A 13,693-nucleotide genomic window follows, 5' to 3' on the forward strand; every position below is an offset into this window, starting at 1 on the left:
GTTATTAAGCATTTACAATGCTTAGAGATACACGTTTGATAATTCAAGTAACGATCATGATTTCAAAAAAAAAAATGTCAGATAACAGGACAGTCTCGGCTTTAAGAATTCTTACATCTATGGCTTCTAAAAGATCTATAAGAAGATGAAGATTTCACACCCAATACTTCTGTTTCACTTACAATGCGGTAAGTAGTAATCATTCATGCATACACCTAAATTTTTTTTTGGAACCGACTTTGAATTTTAGCCTGCATCCTCTCTTAGCAAAAGAGAGAATAAGGATAAGCAGGTGGGATGCAGGACAGGAGAGAGGGGTATTAGCTTTTTTTTTTTTTTTTTTTTTCTGTCTTTCTGCCTTTTCTAGGGCTGCTCTCACCGCTTATGGAGATTCCCAGGCTAGGGGTCGAACTGGAGCTGTAGCCGCCGGCCTGCGCCACAGCCACAGCCACACAGGATCTGAGCCGCATCTGCAAACTACACCACAGCTCATGGCAACACCGGATCCTTAACCAACTGAGCAAGGGCAGGGACCGAACCCACAACCTCAAGGTTCCTAGTCGGATTCGTTAACCAACGAGCCATGACAGGAACTCCTAGTCTTTGAGCTTATTACTTTCTGTCCAAATTTCCTTGCTTTCAAATATCAACAGATGTGCTTTAGTTCTAGTTTTGTATTTTCATGAAAAAGAATCCAAGTTCACTCTATCTGTAACTTTTTCTGTCTAGCTCTTCCTTTGTAGCAACCTCATGAGGGTTAAACTGTCAAGTAGGTTACTTGCTATGGTACCTAGTTACCAATTATAACTATGACCCCTAATTGGCAGACTGAGAGAAAAAGAAAATTACCTGATGGGGATATCATACTTGGGGCTTCTCTGAGGGCCGTGATTCTGGGAACTGGGTACATCTTTTATAAGATCCTGGAAGCTTTGTCTCTGGACAAGAGATACCAGCTTCCATTAACTTGGTTCTTCATATCCTGATTGTTACAGCAAAATGGGATGCCTTTGGATCTCCCAATCCTCACTACCTAAGGAAAGCACAGGTGTTCCTCTTTAGCCGTAATTTTTCCTAGTACCAAATTTTATTTATTTATTTATTTATTTTTTATTTTCCCACTGTACAGCAAGGGGGTCAGGTTATCCTTACATGTATACATTACAATTACATTTTTTCCCCCACCCTTTCTTCTGTTGCAACATGAGTATCTAGACAAAGTTCTCAATGCTATTCAGCAGGATCTCCTTGTAAATCTATTCTAGGTTGTGTCTGATAAGCCCAAGCTCCCGATCCCTCCCACTCCCTCCCCCTCCCATCAGGCAGCCACAAGTCTCTTCTCCAAGTCCATGATTTTCTTTTCTGAGGAGATGTACATTTGTGCTGGATATTAGATTCCAGTTATAAGTGATATCATTAAAAAAAGTTTTTTAAACATGCTGCCCTTTTTTTTTTTTTTTTTTAAATTTTATGGCCACACCTCTGGGATATGGAAGTTGGGCATATGGAAGTTCCCAGGCCAGGGAGTGAATCCAAGCCAAAGCTTCAACTCACGCTGTAGTTGCAGTGACCATTTTTAACCCACTACACCAGGCTGAGGATCAAACCCACACCTCCACAGTGACTTGAGTAACTGCAAGTCAGATTCATAACCCCCTGTGCCACAGCAAGAACTCCATAAACATGCTGCTTTTTATATACAGGGAATTAAGGGATAAGAACAGGCAAATTTTTCAACTACGGATTTGCAGAAGACATGAAATGATAATCAAATGCGCCTCCCTTATAGTAAGACTACATGAAATTTGAGTTTATAACACTATATTTTCTTTTTCTGTTTTTCTGGTTGGTTGTTTGTGTTTTGGGGCCACACCTGCAGCATATGGAAGTTTCCAGGCTGGGGGCCAAACTGGAGCTGCAGCTGCTGGCGTATACCACAGCCAAGCAACGTGAAATCCGAATCACACTCACGACCTACACCACAGCTCATGTCAGCGCTGGATCCCCAACCCACTAAACGAGGCCAGGGATTGAACCCGCATCCTCATGGATACTAGTTGGATTCGTTTCTGCTGCACTACCACAGAAACTCCCATACCTTATTTTCATAACACTTTTTAAAATAAGAACAATATACGTTCATTGAAGAAAATTTGGAAAGTACTGAAGTAAAAGAAGACAACAAAAATACTTGCAATCCCATAATACCAAGATAGTCACTATTAATATATTGGTGCCTTTCTTTCTATATAGATAGATGAACAGATAAGTAGAAAGAATTTATATAAACTTACTCAACTATATATTTTAATGGCATCATATTAATATAGAATTTTATATCCTTCTCCTTTCTCAATATTGACTTTAATTTAGTGGACAAACCTTTTTTAAAGAGACCTGAGAGAATATTGTCAAGCCACATTGATTGCTGGTGGGAACAGAATTTAAAACCATCTCCTGTAAATGTGCTCAAGGTTGCTTTTCCCAAGTACACTTATCTTCAATCTTCCATTTTGACTTTAATCTTCTATTATTTCTCCTCCCATTTAGGTTGCCTTTTAGGTTATTCCTATGGTTCAACTGAATCAGTGTGGTTTTCACTTACCCATAAGAACCATATACTATCCATAAACATTTGTAAAAGTTCCTACTGTGGCTCAGCGGAAACGAATCTGACTAGTAACCACGAGGTTGCAGATTCAATCCCTGGCCTCGCTCAGTGGGTCAGGGATCCTGGGATCCAGCATTGCCATGAGCTGTGGTGTAGGTAGCAGACTCAGCTCAGATCTGGTGTTGCTGTGGCCGTGGTGTAGGCCAGCAGCTAAAGCTCCGATTCGACCCCTAGCCTGGGAACCTCAATATGCCATGAATGTGGCCCTAAAAAAGCAAATAAATAAATAAATAAATAAAACATAAAAGTTTAAATAAAACCATCCTGACTAGTATCTGGAAGAGTCTATTTGTCCGCTCAGAGAAATGCATATTTATCTCCACTCCTTTTTTTTCTTGTTTCTTGGCCAAACAACAAAGTTTTGAATAGGGAGGGGACTAGGACTTGAAATCCAGTCAGGCTTTTTGAAAGTTTAAAAATAAAACATATTCTGCAACACATTTAGCCACAAATATATTTCCTCCTTAAACTCTAATGTAATGTAATACATTATCCCCCTTCTCTTCAAAATAAGTGGTATTACCGTACGTAATCTGTGTTCAGTTTTAACACAGATCTCCCAATTGTCCATAAAGACACGGATCTGGCTTAATCTCCCCAAAACTCTTCCCCTGACAGGAGTCCCCTGAGGGCACCAGAAAATATCCCGGAGAGCTGTCCCTTACACACTAAGGTTCAACACACTTGGGTGATGGCCATTGTGGTGATTTAGTATCTGGTCTGTTGATTAGTTCTGGAATATCCTGAGCACTTGCCATCTCTTGATCTATTACCTCCAGTGTGTTTACTGTTTGAGAAAGCCTGGATGTAGGAATATTACTCAGCAAAAGCAGAAGCAAAGAATTTATTTAAACTGTGTGCTCTCTTTAACTGTGAGTATATGTTTGACGCGATGTAAGCCAAGTACTTCCACAATTCTCATTTCACAGGATGTAAGAGTCTTTTATTATTGTTTTGGGAATCCACTGCAAGGATTTTTCCGCACTCTTTTTTGGCTATCTCATTTTTAGTGTGCCTGGGATCTGTCACCCTTTTGGGCTTAATTTAATAAATTGACCCTTCAAATATTCCTATCTTCATTAATGCAAACAAAATTAATTCCACTCATCTTAATAAACATTGTACAATGTCACAAATAAATATTGTGAGCCATAGGTTCCTAAGAAAAGATTTACAAACTATGGGTTTTCAATAAAGAATCAGGTAGGCAGATATCTGTAACTCTGTATTGCTAGCTATGCAAGTAAAAACATGATTTGTCTTTAATCAGTGTCTTCTGTTGCATTTGTAAACTAGTTAATAAGGATTTCAAGACTTTTGATAAGTGGGATTTCTTTTCTAGAGTGGCTCTGGGTATATTTAAGTAATCTGTTTTGTCAATTCTTTTAAAATTTGAATGACACTAATGAAATAATCATTTATCAGGGATCATTGTAATTGTTTATTGAACTTATGAGGAGTTTCTGCTTACAGAGTGGGAGACTTACACATTTCTCAAACGCCTCTGCCACAATTAGTCATTTGATAATCCTGAGCACTATCACAAGGACATCATTCTTCAGGGTTTTGATTACCTGCATATTTAACAACTCATTAATAAAAATAATATACCTATTTGAAAAGGACAGTCCCTTGAAAACCATTATTAGCTTTCTCCTTAAATCTTTACCAGCCCATGCCTTATAAGTGGTACTTAGCAAAAACCCAAGCCTTTTAGGAACAGTACATAATGGTCCCAAAGCTATGTGCTGAATAGTAAAAAGAGGTACAGAAATGAGACTAGGAAAGAAAGAAGCCCAGCATGAAGGTAAGAAGGGAAGGAGGGAGCCAGCAAGGGGAGAATTTGTGGGGAAAAAATAAAAGCAAAAAACTTGAACTCTGCTATTCACCTTGGAAAGGTCACTCAATTTCTGAAAGCATCAGTTGTTCCACCTGTAAAACGGGGGTGATAAACTATGACTTCCTTACAGATATTTTAATAGTAGATCTCAATGTGCCATGTAAACTGTACAATATGATGTGAAGTATGGTTTGGTTTTTTTTAAACTTGGCCTTATTTGCTATAAACAGCCTCATTTATGCATTCTGTGTTGTAAACACTCATCTTAAAAAGACTGTCAACAACTTCAAAATGTAGACGTATGAACGGTATCAACCTTTTTTGGTTTGGAAGCATTCTGATATTTTTTTTTTTTGCCTTTTCTAGGGCCACTCCTGTGGCATATGGGAGGTTCCCAGGCTAGGGGTCTAATCAGACCTGTAGCTGCCGGCCTACGCCAGAGCCACAGCAACACAAGCCTCCTCTGCGACCTACACCACAGCTCACGACAATGCCGGATCCTGAACCCACTGAGCAAGGCCAGGGATCAAACCCGCAACCTCAATGTTCCTAGTCAGATTCGTTAACCACTGAGCCACAATGGGAACTCCATTTTTAATATTTTTAACCCCCCCCCAAAAAAAAACAGTTCAAAATTTTAACAGTTTTTATGTGCCTACCATCTCAGAAAGCTTACTGTGTGCTCTCAGGGCTAGAGTTCTGGAATACCCTATTTTAAACAAGGAAGACTCTTTTAAGTCCTGTTTCAGTCTGGTGCCATTGGTCAAGAGGGAAACTAAAATGGAAAACAGATAGATGTTTTACATTTAAATGGATTTAACATAAATGTGCATTAAGCCATTTCATGGACAATTGCACAAATACCTTTTGCAAACTTGGTACACGTGAGCACATATACAGTAACCATTAATGTCTTCTAGAGAAATAAGGTGCAGATCCAAAATTTTAAACAGCTACTTTGAGCTCCTCTCACTGAAAAAAAATGTAATGGCTTTAGGGAATTGCTCTAATAATATCAAGACATCTGCAATGGCTGGCCAGAACAGAGCAGAACAGAGTGTATGTCACCGTAAGTCAATTTAACAAGAAATAAGCTTCCCCCTGGAGAATCTAAACTCCCTAGCCTCCAACAAAGAAAATTGAATTTTGGAGGTCACACCTTGGATAAGTTACCACAGGGAAAAGCTTAACATTCTTTTTGTCATTTGCTCTGGGAAGTCATTGCTATTCTACCAACAAATTCGCTACCAGAGTTTCTCCCTTCTCAACCCCCCAACCCCAAATTACAAGTCCTTGGAGAACCCTAGGAAATGGGAAATGATTTTGACACTTGAGATTCTAGGAACCACGCCGGATGCAATCATGCTCAAACATCAAGTTTTGAACCGTGCAGTGAGGTGCCCAGAGCAGGGACTGGGGGCGGGGAGCTGGTGAGATTGTGGCGAGGGTCACACCGAGTCAGATAAACCGACGCACAGAGAGCTTAAGACTAAAATAGGCTGTTTAACCAAATGTAATCAATGGAACTGCTCTTACTGGAGAGAAAAGCAGAGCACCAAGTCAAGCCCAGGCGAAGCCCCGGCTCCGTGGGTGAACTGCCCCCTCTCCGAGTCCCCAGAAAGGGTGGTTAGAGAGCCTCGTGCCTTCTGGCAATGGCTGGAGGCTCCACAGCTCACCGCCCCTCCCGCAGCGCCTCTGGATGGACGCAGCCGGGCCACTGCCACCGCCCACCCCCACTCCACCACACCCCTACCCCCGCCCGCCCCGCAGCAACATGTGGGGTTCTGCCACTTCGCTGCCTGGGTTCTCCCTTGTGCTGGAGTTCTTAGTGGACGCACGCTGGGCCCTGGGAAGGTGCTAAATTACTCTTGGGAAAGATTCATCCAGCGTTGAACTTGGCAGCTTCTGACATTTCCATCTCACCCCCAGCGCGCCAGCAAAACACACACGCACACACACGCCCCTCCAGGCTGCGCACAGTGCTGCTGCCCGCTCCGGGGCAAAACACCGGAGCGGGATGCAGAGGCGAGGACCCCAGCTCTGCTGGCCAGGAACGGGGAGCTGGGGGAAGGACTGTCCTAGCCCTGGGTAGTTCCAGGGACTCAAGCCACTCCGTGCTTGGCCCAGGCCCCACATTAGCTTGGGCCGCTGGCACGAGCCCCAGCTCCTTTTGTGTTCTCCCGGGAAGCCCGCCTCTACTCACCCGGGCTGCACGCGGATTCCGGCCGCCAGCGGCAGCCCGCTGCCCCATCCCACGAACACTGCGGCGCCCCCAGAGTGTGCAATGCGGAGCCCCGCCAGCGCGCGGCCAGAGCCGGGGAGTGCGAGGAGGGAGAGAGGGAGGGAGGGAAAGAGGGAGGGAACGCGGAGGGGAGGGACAGGGCGGCGGGGGGCGCCCGCGCCACTCCCACTCGCGCCGGGCTCTCGCTGCAGCCCGCAGCTGCTGCCCGCCTGCTCGGCCTCGCCGGTCGTGGGACCAATCAGCGCGCGCGGGGAGAGCCGATCTCTCCCCAGGCGAGCTCATTGGCTCGGTGCGCACAATCCAACTCCGAGGGCGTGGGCCTGAGCGCCAAGTGTGCAAACTCCTGCAGGCGAGAGCTGACTGCCGGGCGCAGGTGGGTTGCCTGGCTCCACGCTGCGACCGGCAGGGCGAGTGGCCGAGTTCCGCGGACGGAACCGGGAGGATGTGAGACCTGTCTTTGAAGTCTGCTCGCGGTGAGCGTTCAAAATCAGCAGTGTTTGCTCTGGTTGCACTGACCCTTTCCAGTGAGCGACCCCCTGCGCCGCTCGCTTCCTTGGCCAGTAGCTGAGTAAAGGAAAGCCTGGCAGTGTAAAACGGCCCCAGCCAAAACTTACTGCCCGCCACCCCCGGGGCCGTGAGAAACCCGCTGCACATAATAACCAGAACTGAAAAGTAAGTCGAACCCAGGGCAGACCTGGACCACTTGACTTTTACAATAAAAGACCCACACGGCGGGGCGGACCACGGAGTTGGGGAGAGAGTCGGGGCGGGGTGCTGGTGGCAGGTCCTCGTGAGGAAGTGGGAGTCGTGGGCTTTGGTGGGAGAATTCTTTGGTGGCAGAATTCTCCCACCTTCCGCCCTCAAATAAATTCTCCCACCCCTAACCTTTCTGCAGGCATTGATTTTTCTCCTCCCTGTTGTAAATCATGTTTGAGTCGCCTGGACCTTTCAATCCAGAACTTCAGAATGGAAGCGGAGCACTGCTCCACCCCCTCTGCTCTGAGTACCGCTGAGGGTTGATTGAGTGGGGGTGGAGGCGGGTGACTATGGAAGGTCCCCAGGAAGGTCTGGAGGGAGGACTCAGCGGGTTCATCCAGGAGCTGGAAGCTTGCCCCCCGCTGCCCCACTTCCACCTGGTACCTGGCCTGCAGACTGCCTTGGCTGGGACAGCCCGCCCCGGTGGCTACTTTCGTCTTTGAGGCCCCTTTCTCTCCTCCTTGGCCTTTCTATTCTTGGAGCTTCTTTTCAGGCAGACCGCCTCTGAATCCCACTGCTTCTGTTCCTCCCCCTAATTCACTCCCTCTCAACATAAAAATATCCCTTTCCCCACTTTTTTGGAAACTTCCCTCTGATTTCCTCTATTTTGGAAGGGTCACAAATAATTTATTTTTGGTTAACAGCTCCTGGACCTCAGAAAGTTTTTCTCTTACTTAGTTTATATGCACAGGTTCACACAAGCTCTAGGTTCAGGTGGGCAAAAATAATTAGCACTCCTTTAGAACATTTGGACACGGGAGATGATCGCTGCGGTGCTGCCTTCCTGCAGGGCTCAGCACATTGAATGAATTGAACATGAATTAATCAGACAGAACCTGGAAATGTCCCTCAGTGACTGGGTAGGTTACCTCTGCAAATCTGTTACTAATGAGGTCATGTCCTGAGTGTCATTGCTGCCCTTTATTTAGTTTCCAGGGATGACAGTTCTTTCTTCCGAAGTTCCCATCTATGTACCTAACTCACTTGAGATATGTATATATATATATAATCAGCTCAGCATAGAATGACATTTGGGTTCAAAATTAAAGTCAATATATTAATGCAGTTCATGAGACTCTCATTTCCTGGTGGAGATAGAATCCTTAGGCTCTCTTTTCAAAAATGTATTTTAGAAGAATGATAGAAGGATAGGTGCTCACAATGTCTCTGTGTGCTGAGATAACAGATGATTTGTTGTCTTCTTTATACTTTACTATATATTCTAAAGAATGTGTATTAATCAGGAAAAAAATTTTAAATATGTTAACTCCCTACAGACAATACTTTTCAGGCATCAGAAGAGCTAAAAAATTCTCCTTCTACTTTACCCATTCATATCTTATCAATCCCCAAGTCCCATAAATCCAGTCTTCTGGACTTAATGGGAATAGCTTTCAGGTCTGTCCCTTCTCAACCTCTCTACCGCTGCTGCCACACCCTTATCATCTCTTATAGGGCTTCATCAACAGTCCTAACTGCTCTATGGTGTCATTGAAAAGCTTACAATCCTGGAGTCCCTTCATGGCTTAGTGGTTAATGAACCCAACTAGTATCCATGAGGACATGGTTTCAATCCCTAGCCTTGCTCAGTGGGGTAAGTATCCAGCATTACTGTGACCTGTGGTGTAGGTCGAAGAGGCAGCTCAAATCCCTCATTGCTGTGCTGTGGCTTAGGCCACAGCTCTGATTTGACCCCTAGCCTGGGAACCTCTAAATGCCACAGGAGCGGCCCTAAAAAGACAAAAAAAAAAAAAAAGCTTACAATCCTTTAGTACCCCTGACTCCATTGCTGTGGAGTTCAAAGCCATAATGGTTGATACAGCCCTTCCTTCCCATCTTGGCTGCTGCCTTCCACTTTGGCTTCATCTGCTGCCCCCACACTTCTCTACATAGGATGGTCCTAACCCACTGGGACTTTTTGTCCTTCCCATAAGTGTTATAAGACTTCATGTGCCCAAGGCTAAGACTATACAGTGCTGCAATGCTGCCCTTCTCCTCCTACCCACCCCCACCCAACCATCAAGTTCCTACCTCTGCTTTAAGACTTACTTCAAATGTCATCTTTTTAAATAAGTTGCATATTTAGCAACTTCTCCTCTCTGCACTTCAATAGCAAGCATTTTATTTATTCAACGATTGTTAATCCAGCTCCTGTTATGTGCCAGCCACAATGAAGAAAATATGTATCATATTTATACTCCTGGAGCAGACCATGAGAGAGACAAACATTAAGGCTAACCACACAAATAAATAATTGCAAACTGAGATAAGTGTGATGAAATAACTACCTGTGCTAAAAGAAGCATGGTTTACTTTGAACAGGTGCCACTATAGTTCTTCCCACATTGTGTTATAATCTGTTGATTTATTTGTCCAAAGCTCCACATCCCATCATATTCATCTTTGTGCCCTCATTCAGAACATGGTGCCTGGCTCACTATAGGTGCTCAGTAAAAATTTTTAAAGAAATAAGTGGATGAATAAGTAAATAGGTATTTGAAGCCCCCGAGAAGCATTTCATTTCATGTATTTACACACTATAATTGTACAAAATCTAAAAATCTTCAGTTTTAAAGATTTTAGACATCTTTAAAAATTAAAAGAAATCTTTACATATTAAATTCAAAAATTTAGATCATTTGTCTCATATTCCATAACTGTAATCTAGTTCTCCCAGCAAAAATTATCTAATTTCTTCTTGTTTGATGTCACATTTAGGAGACTTAGCTAATGTACTATTTATAGATAATCTATTATTACTAGGAGGAATTTATTTTTTAGTTTTTTTATAAATTTGGCTTATAAATTGGCATATAAATATACAATTGTAAGATACACAGCACAGTCCATAAAGGACAAATAAACTGGACTTTATCAAAATTAAGAATGTTTGCTCGTCAAACAAAAGTGTTGAAAGAATGAGAAACAACCACAGACTGGGAGAAAATATTTGTAAATTATATATCTGACACAGGACTTGCAGCCAGTATATATAGAGAACTCTCAAAATTTAACAATAAGAAAACGATCAACTAAATTTCTTTAATGGACAAAAGATTTGAATAGGTATTCTTCCAAAAAGGATATACAGATGACAAATAGTATGACAGCTCAGTATCACTAGTCATTAATGAAATGCTAATTAAAACTACAATGAGATACTACTATATATTTATGTAATGGTTTTAAAAAATTGATAATACCGGAGTTCCCGTCGTGGCGCAGTGGCTAATGAATCCGACTAGGAACCATGAGGTTGCGGGTTCGATCCCTGCCCTTGCTCAGTGGGTTAACGATCCGGCGTTGCCGTGAGCTGTGGTGTAGGTTGCAGATGCAGCTCGGATCCCGTGTTGCTGTGGCTCTAGCGTAGGCCAGTGGCTGCGGCTCCGATTCGACCCCTAGCCTGGGAACCTCCATATGCCGCAGGAGCGGCCCAAGAAATAGCAACAACAACAACAACAAAAAGACAAAAGACGACAAAAAAAAAAAAAATTGATAATACCAAATTCTGATGAGGATGCAGAGCAACCTAAACTGTTATACATTGCTGATGGAATGCAAAATGATACAGCCACTCTAAAAATAGTTTTCACAGCTTTTATAAGTTCAATATACCATTATACATATGGCCCTATTTTCCATTCCTGGGTGTTTACCAAAGTGAAATGAAAGGCTATATTCACACAAAAAGCTCCAAGCAAATATTTATAGAAATTTAATCATTAAAAGTTTTTTTTTTTTTTTATGGCCACACCCATGGCAGATGGAAGTTCCTGGTCCAGGGATTGAGTTTGAGCTCCAGCCGCAGCAACACCAGATACTTTAACCCACTGCTCAGAGCAGGGGATTGAATCCACACCTCTGCAACAATCTGAGCTGCTACAGTCAGATTCTTAAACCCCCTGTGCCATGGAAGTAAGTCCTAATCACCAAAATATTTTTTTTGATTTTTTGAAGAAATTAAATTATAGTTGATTTACAATATTGTGCCAATTTCTGCTGTACAGCAAAGTGACCCAGTCGTGCTATATATGTGTTCGTTTTCTCATATCATTTCCCATCATGTTCTATCCCAAGAGATTGTACACAGTTCCTTGTGCTATACAGTAGTACTTCATTGCCCATCCATTCTAAATGTAATAGTTTGCATCTACTAACCCCAAACTCCCAGTCCATCCCACTCCCTCCCCCTTCCCCCTTGGCAATAACAAATCTGTTCCCCATGTCTATGGGTCGGTTTTGATTCTGCAGATAGACTTGTTTGTGCCATATTTTAGATTCCACGAATAAGTGATAGCATATTGCATTTGTCTTTCTCTTTCTGACTTGCTTCACTTACTATGAGAATCTCTAGTTGCATCCATGTTATTGCAAATAGCATTATTTTGTTCTTTTTTATGGCTGAGTAGTAGTCCATTTTGTATATGTATCATATCTTCTTAATTCATTCATCTGTTGATAAACATTTAGGTTGTTTCTATGTCTTGGCTATTGTAAATAGTGCTGCTGTGGACATTACAGCTGTATGTATCTTTTTGAATTGTAATTTTGACCAGATATATGCCCAGGAGTGGGATTGCTGGATCATATGGTAGTACTACATTTAGTTTCTTAAGGAACCTCCATGCTGTTCTCCATAGTGGTTTCACCAATTTACATTCCCACCAAGAGTATAGGAGGTTCTCTTTTCTATTTGTTATTTGTAGACTTTTTAATGATGGCCATTCTGACCAGTGTGAAGTAGTACCTCATTGTAGTTTTGATTTGCATTAGCTAATCACTAAAATCTTGAAACAACTCCAAAGTCCCTCAACTTGGAATAGATGAACAAAATGTAGTACATCCATAGAATGGAATACTCCTCAATAGTGAAAAGATCAATAGGCTGTTGATACAAACAACATTATGTACCCCAATGCACTATGTTAAGTGAACAAAAACAGACTCAAAATCTAAATGTATATACTGGTTGGGAATGGCAGCACAGCAAGATAAAAAGACTTGAGGTTTATTGTGGTGATGGACCTGCAGTTCAAGGTCTGGATGATTTATTTATATAAGGCATTGTTTAAACCATTTTTACTTCAAATTTTCTGTCACGCAGAGCTAAAGCTCATTTTACCTAATATAATGAATGCATAAGTTAATCATTAATGAAAATCCCACTAAACAGTCTTCATAGAGAAGAAACTATCTTATTTAATGAAATATCACCAATGCCTCACACAATGCCTGTAAACAGAGTGGGTACTCAATAAATACTAGTTAAATGAATGTACAGATAAGAAGGAAGATAAAGTGGGGATTTTACAAGACTATAAAAAAATTTCCCATTCAGATGAGTGTTTTCTCCTTCAAAGTAGCTACTTTGTCACATTACATTTTTCATTCCAGTGATGCTGCTCCTATTTCAAAATATATTCCCTTCCCCTTTCTACTTATTAAAATATTGCCCTTTCTTTAAGTATCCTTAAATAAATTATTCACTTTCTTCTCTCAATGAACAAACAATAAATTTAATATGTCTTAACATTCTACTGATTTTTCAATATTCCAGGTAGTATCTAGTTTATATTTTTTTTCTCTATAACAAATATTAGAAGTTTATATAACAGGCACACAGTAGAAATAAAAATCCAGATTTTATGCAAAGCTTGAGAGATTTTGGCTCAAAAGCCCATCATATTTCCAGATGTATCACTAAAAGTAATTTTCATTTATTGGACACTGATGGTTGACATTAAACTCTTGAAATATCATTAAAATATTTCTACTCTAACCAGTTTGCACAGTCAAGTGACTTTTTAAAAAATCACTTACTGCTAAGCAGTTATGGAATTTATTATAAGAACTCAATTTTCTCCACCAGTTTTTCTACTAGGAAACAGTAATCTTGACTGCAGCAGAGACCCCTCAGTTGCTTTAAGACATCAATCAGTTTTATACCTGGTAGGACTTTTTGCATAAACACAGATGCCACCCTACTTAGAATTGACACTAATTTTTTCCCATAAATAGAATTGTCTCCTAATTATACCATCTGATAATGAAAGTTGGAGATTAAGGAGAGGAAGTTGTGAGGCAGATATATGTAAGCTAAACAGGATATTATATACTATTATGTTCTAATAAAGAATCAATCCAAGAAGGTCTAAAAGTTTCATGGCCTTTATTTTTCCCAGTG

General features: G+C 41.7%; 1 protein-coding gene and 1 long non-coding RNA gene across 6 annotated transcripts in view; one reads left to right on the top strand and one right to left on the bottom strand.

Annotated features, from left to right (window-relative positions):
• LYPD6 (LY6/PLAUR domain containing 6) overlaps window positions 1–6,924 on the bottom strand; it is a 116,535-nt gene extending 109,611 nt beyond the window's left edge. For 2 of the 5 annotated variants that reach the window (XM_013983919.2, XM_021074962.1), the window contains exon 1: window positions 6,715–6,836. The gene's annotated coding sequence lies outside the window, so the exon portion shown is untranslated. Of the gene's footprint in view, window positions 1–6,714 lie in introns of all 5 variants that reach the window. The other 3 variants (XM_003133259.5, XM_021074961.1, XM_013983918.2) reach the window with 3 other exon arrangements.
• The window catches only part of LOC106506169, a 60,148-nt gene continuing 53,526 nt past the window's right edge, over window positions 7,072–13,693 (top strand). The window contains exon 1 of the long non-coding RNA XR_002339195.1: window positions 7,072–7,226. This is a non-coding gene — a long non-coding RNA (uncharacterized LOC106506169). The remainder of the gene's footprint in view (window positions 7,227–13,693) is intronic.

Source organism: Sus scrofa, chromosome 15 (assembly GCF_000003025.6).
Source record: "Sus scrofa isolate TJ Tabasco breed Duroc chromosome 15, Sscrofa11.1, whole genome shotgun sequence".
Taxonomy (NCBI): domain Eukaryota; kingdom Metazoa; phylum Chordata; class Mammalia; order Artiodactyla; family Suidae; genus Sus; species Sus scrofa.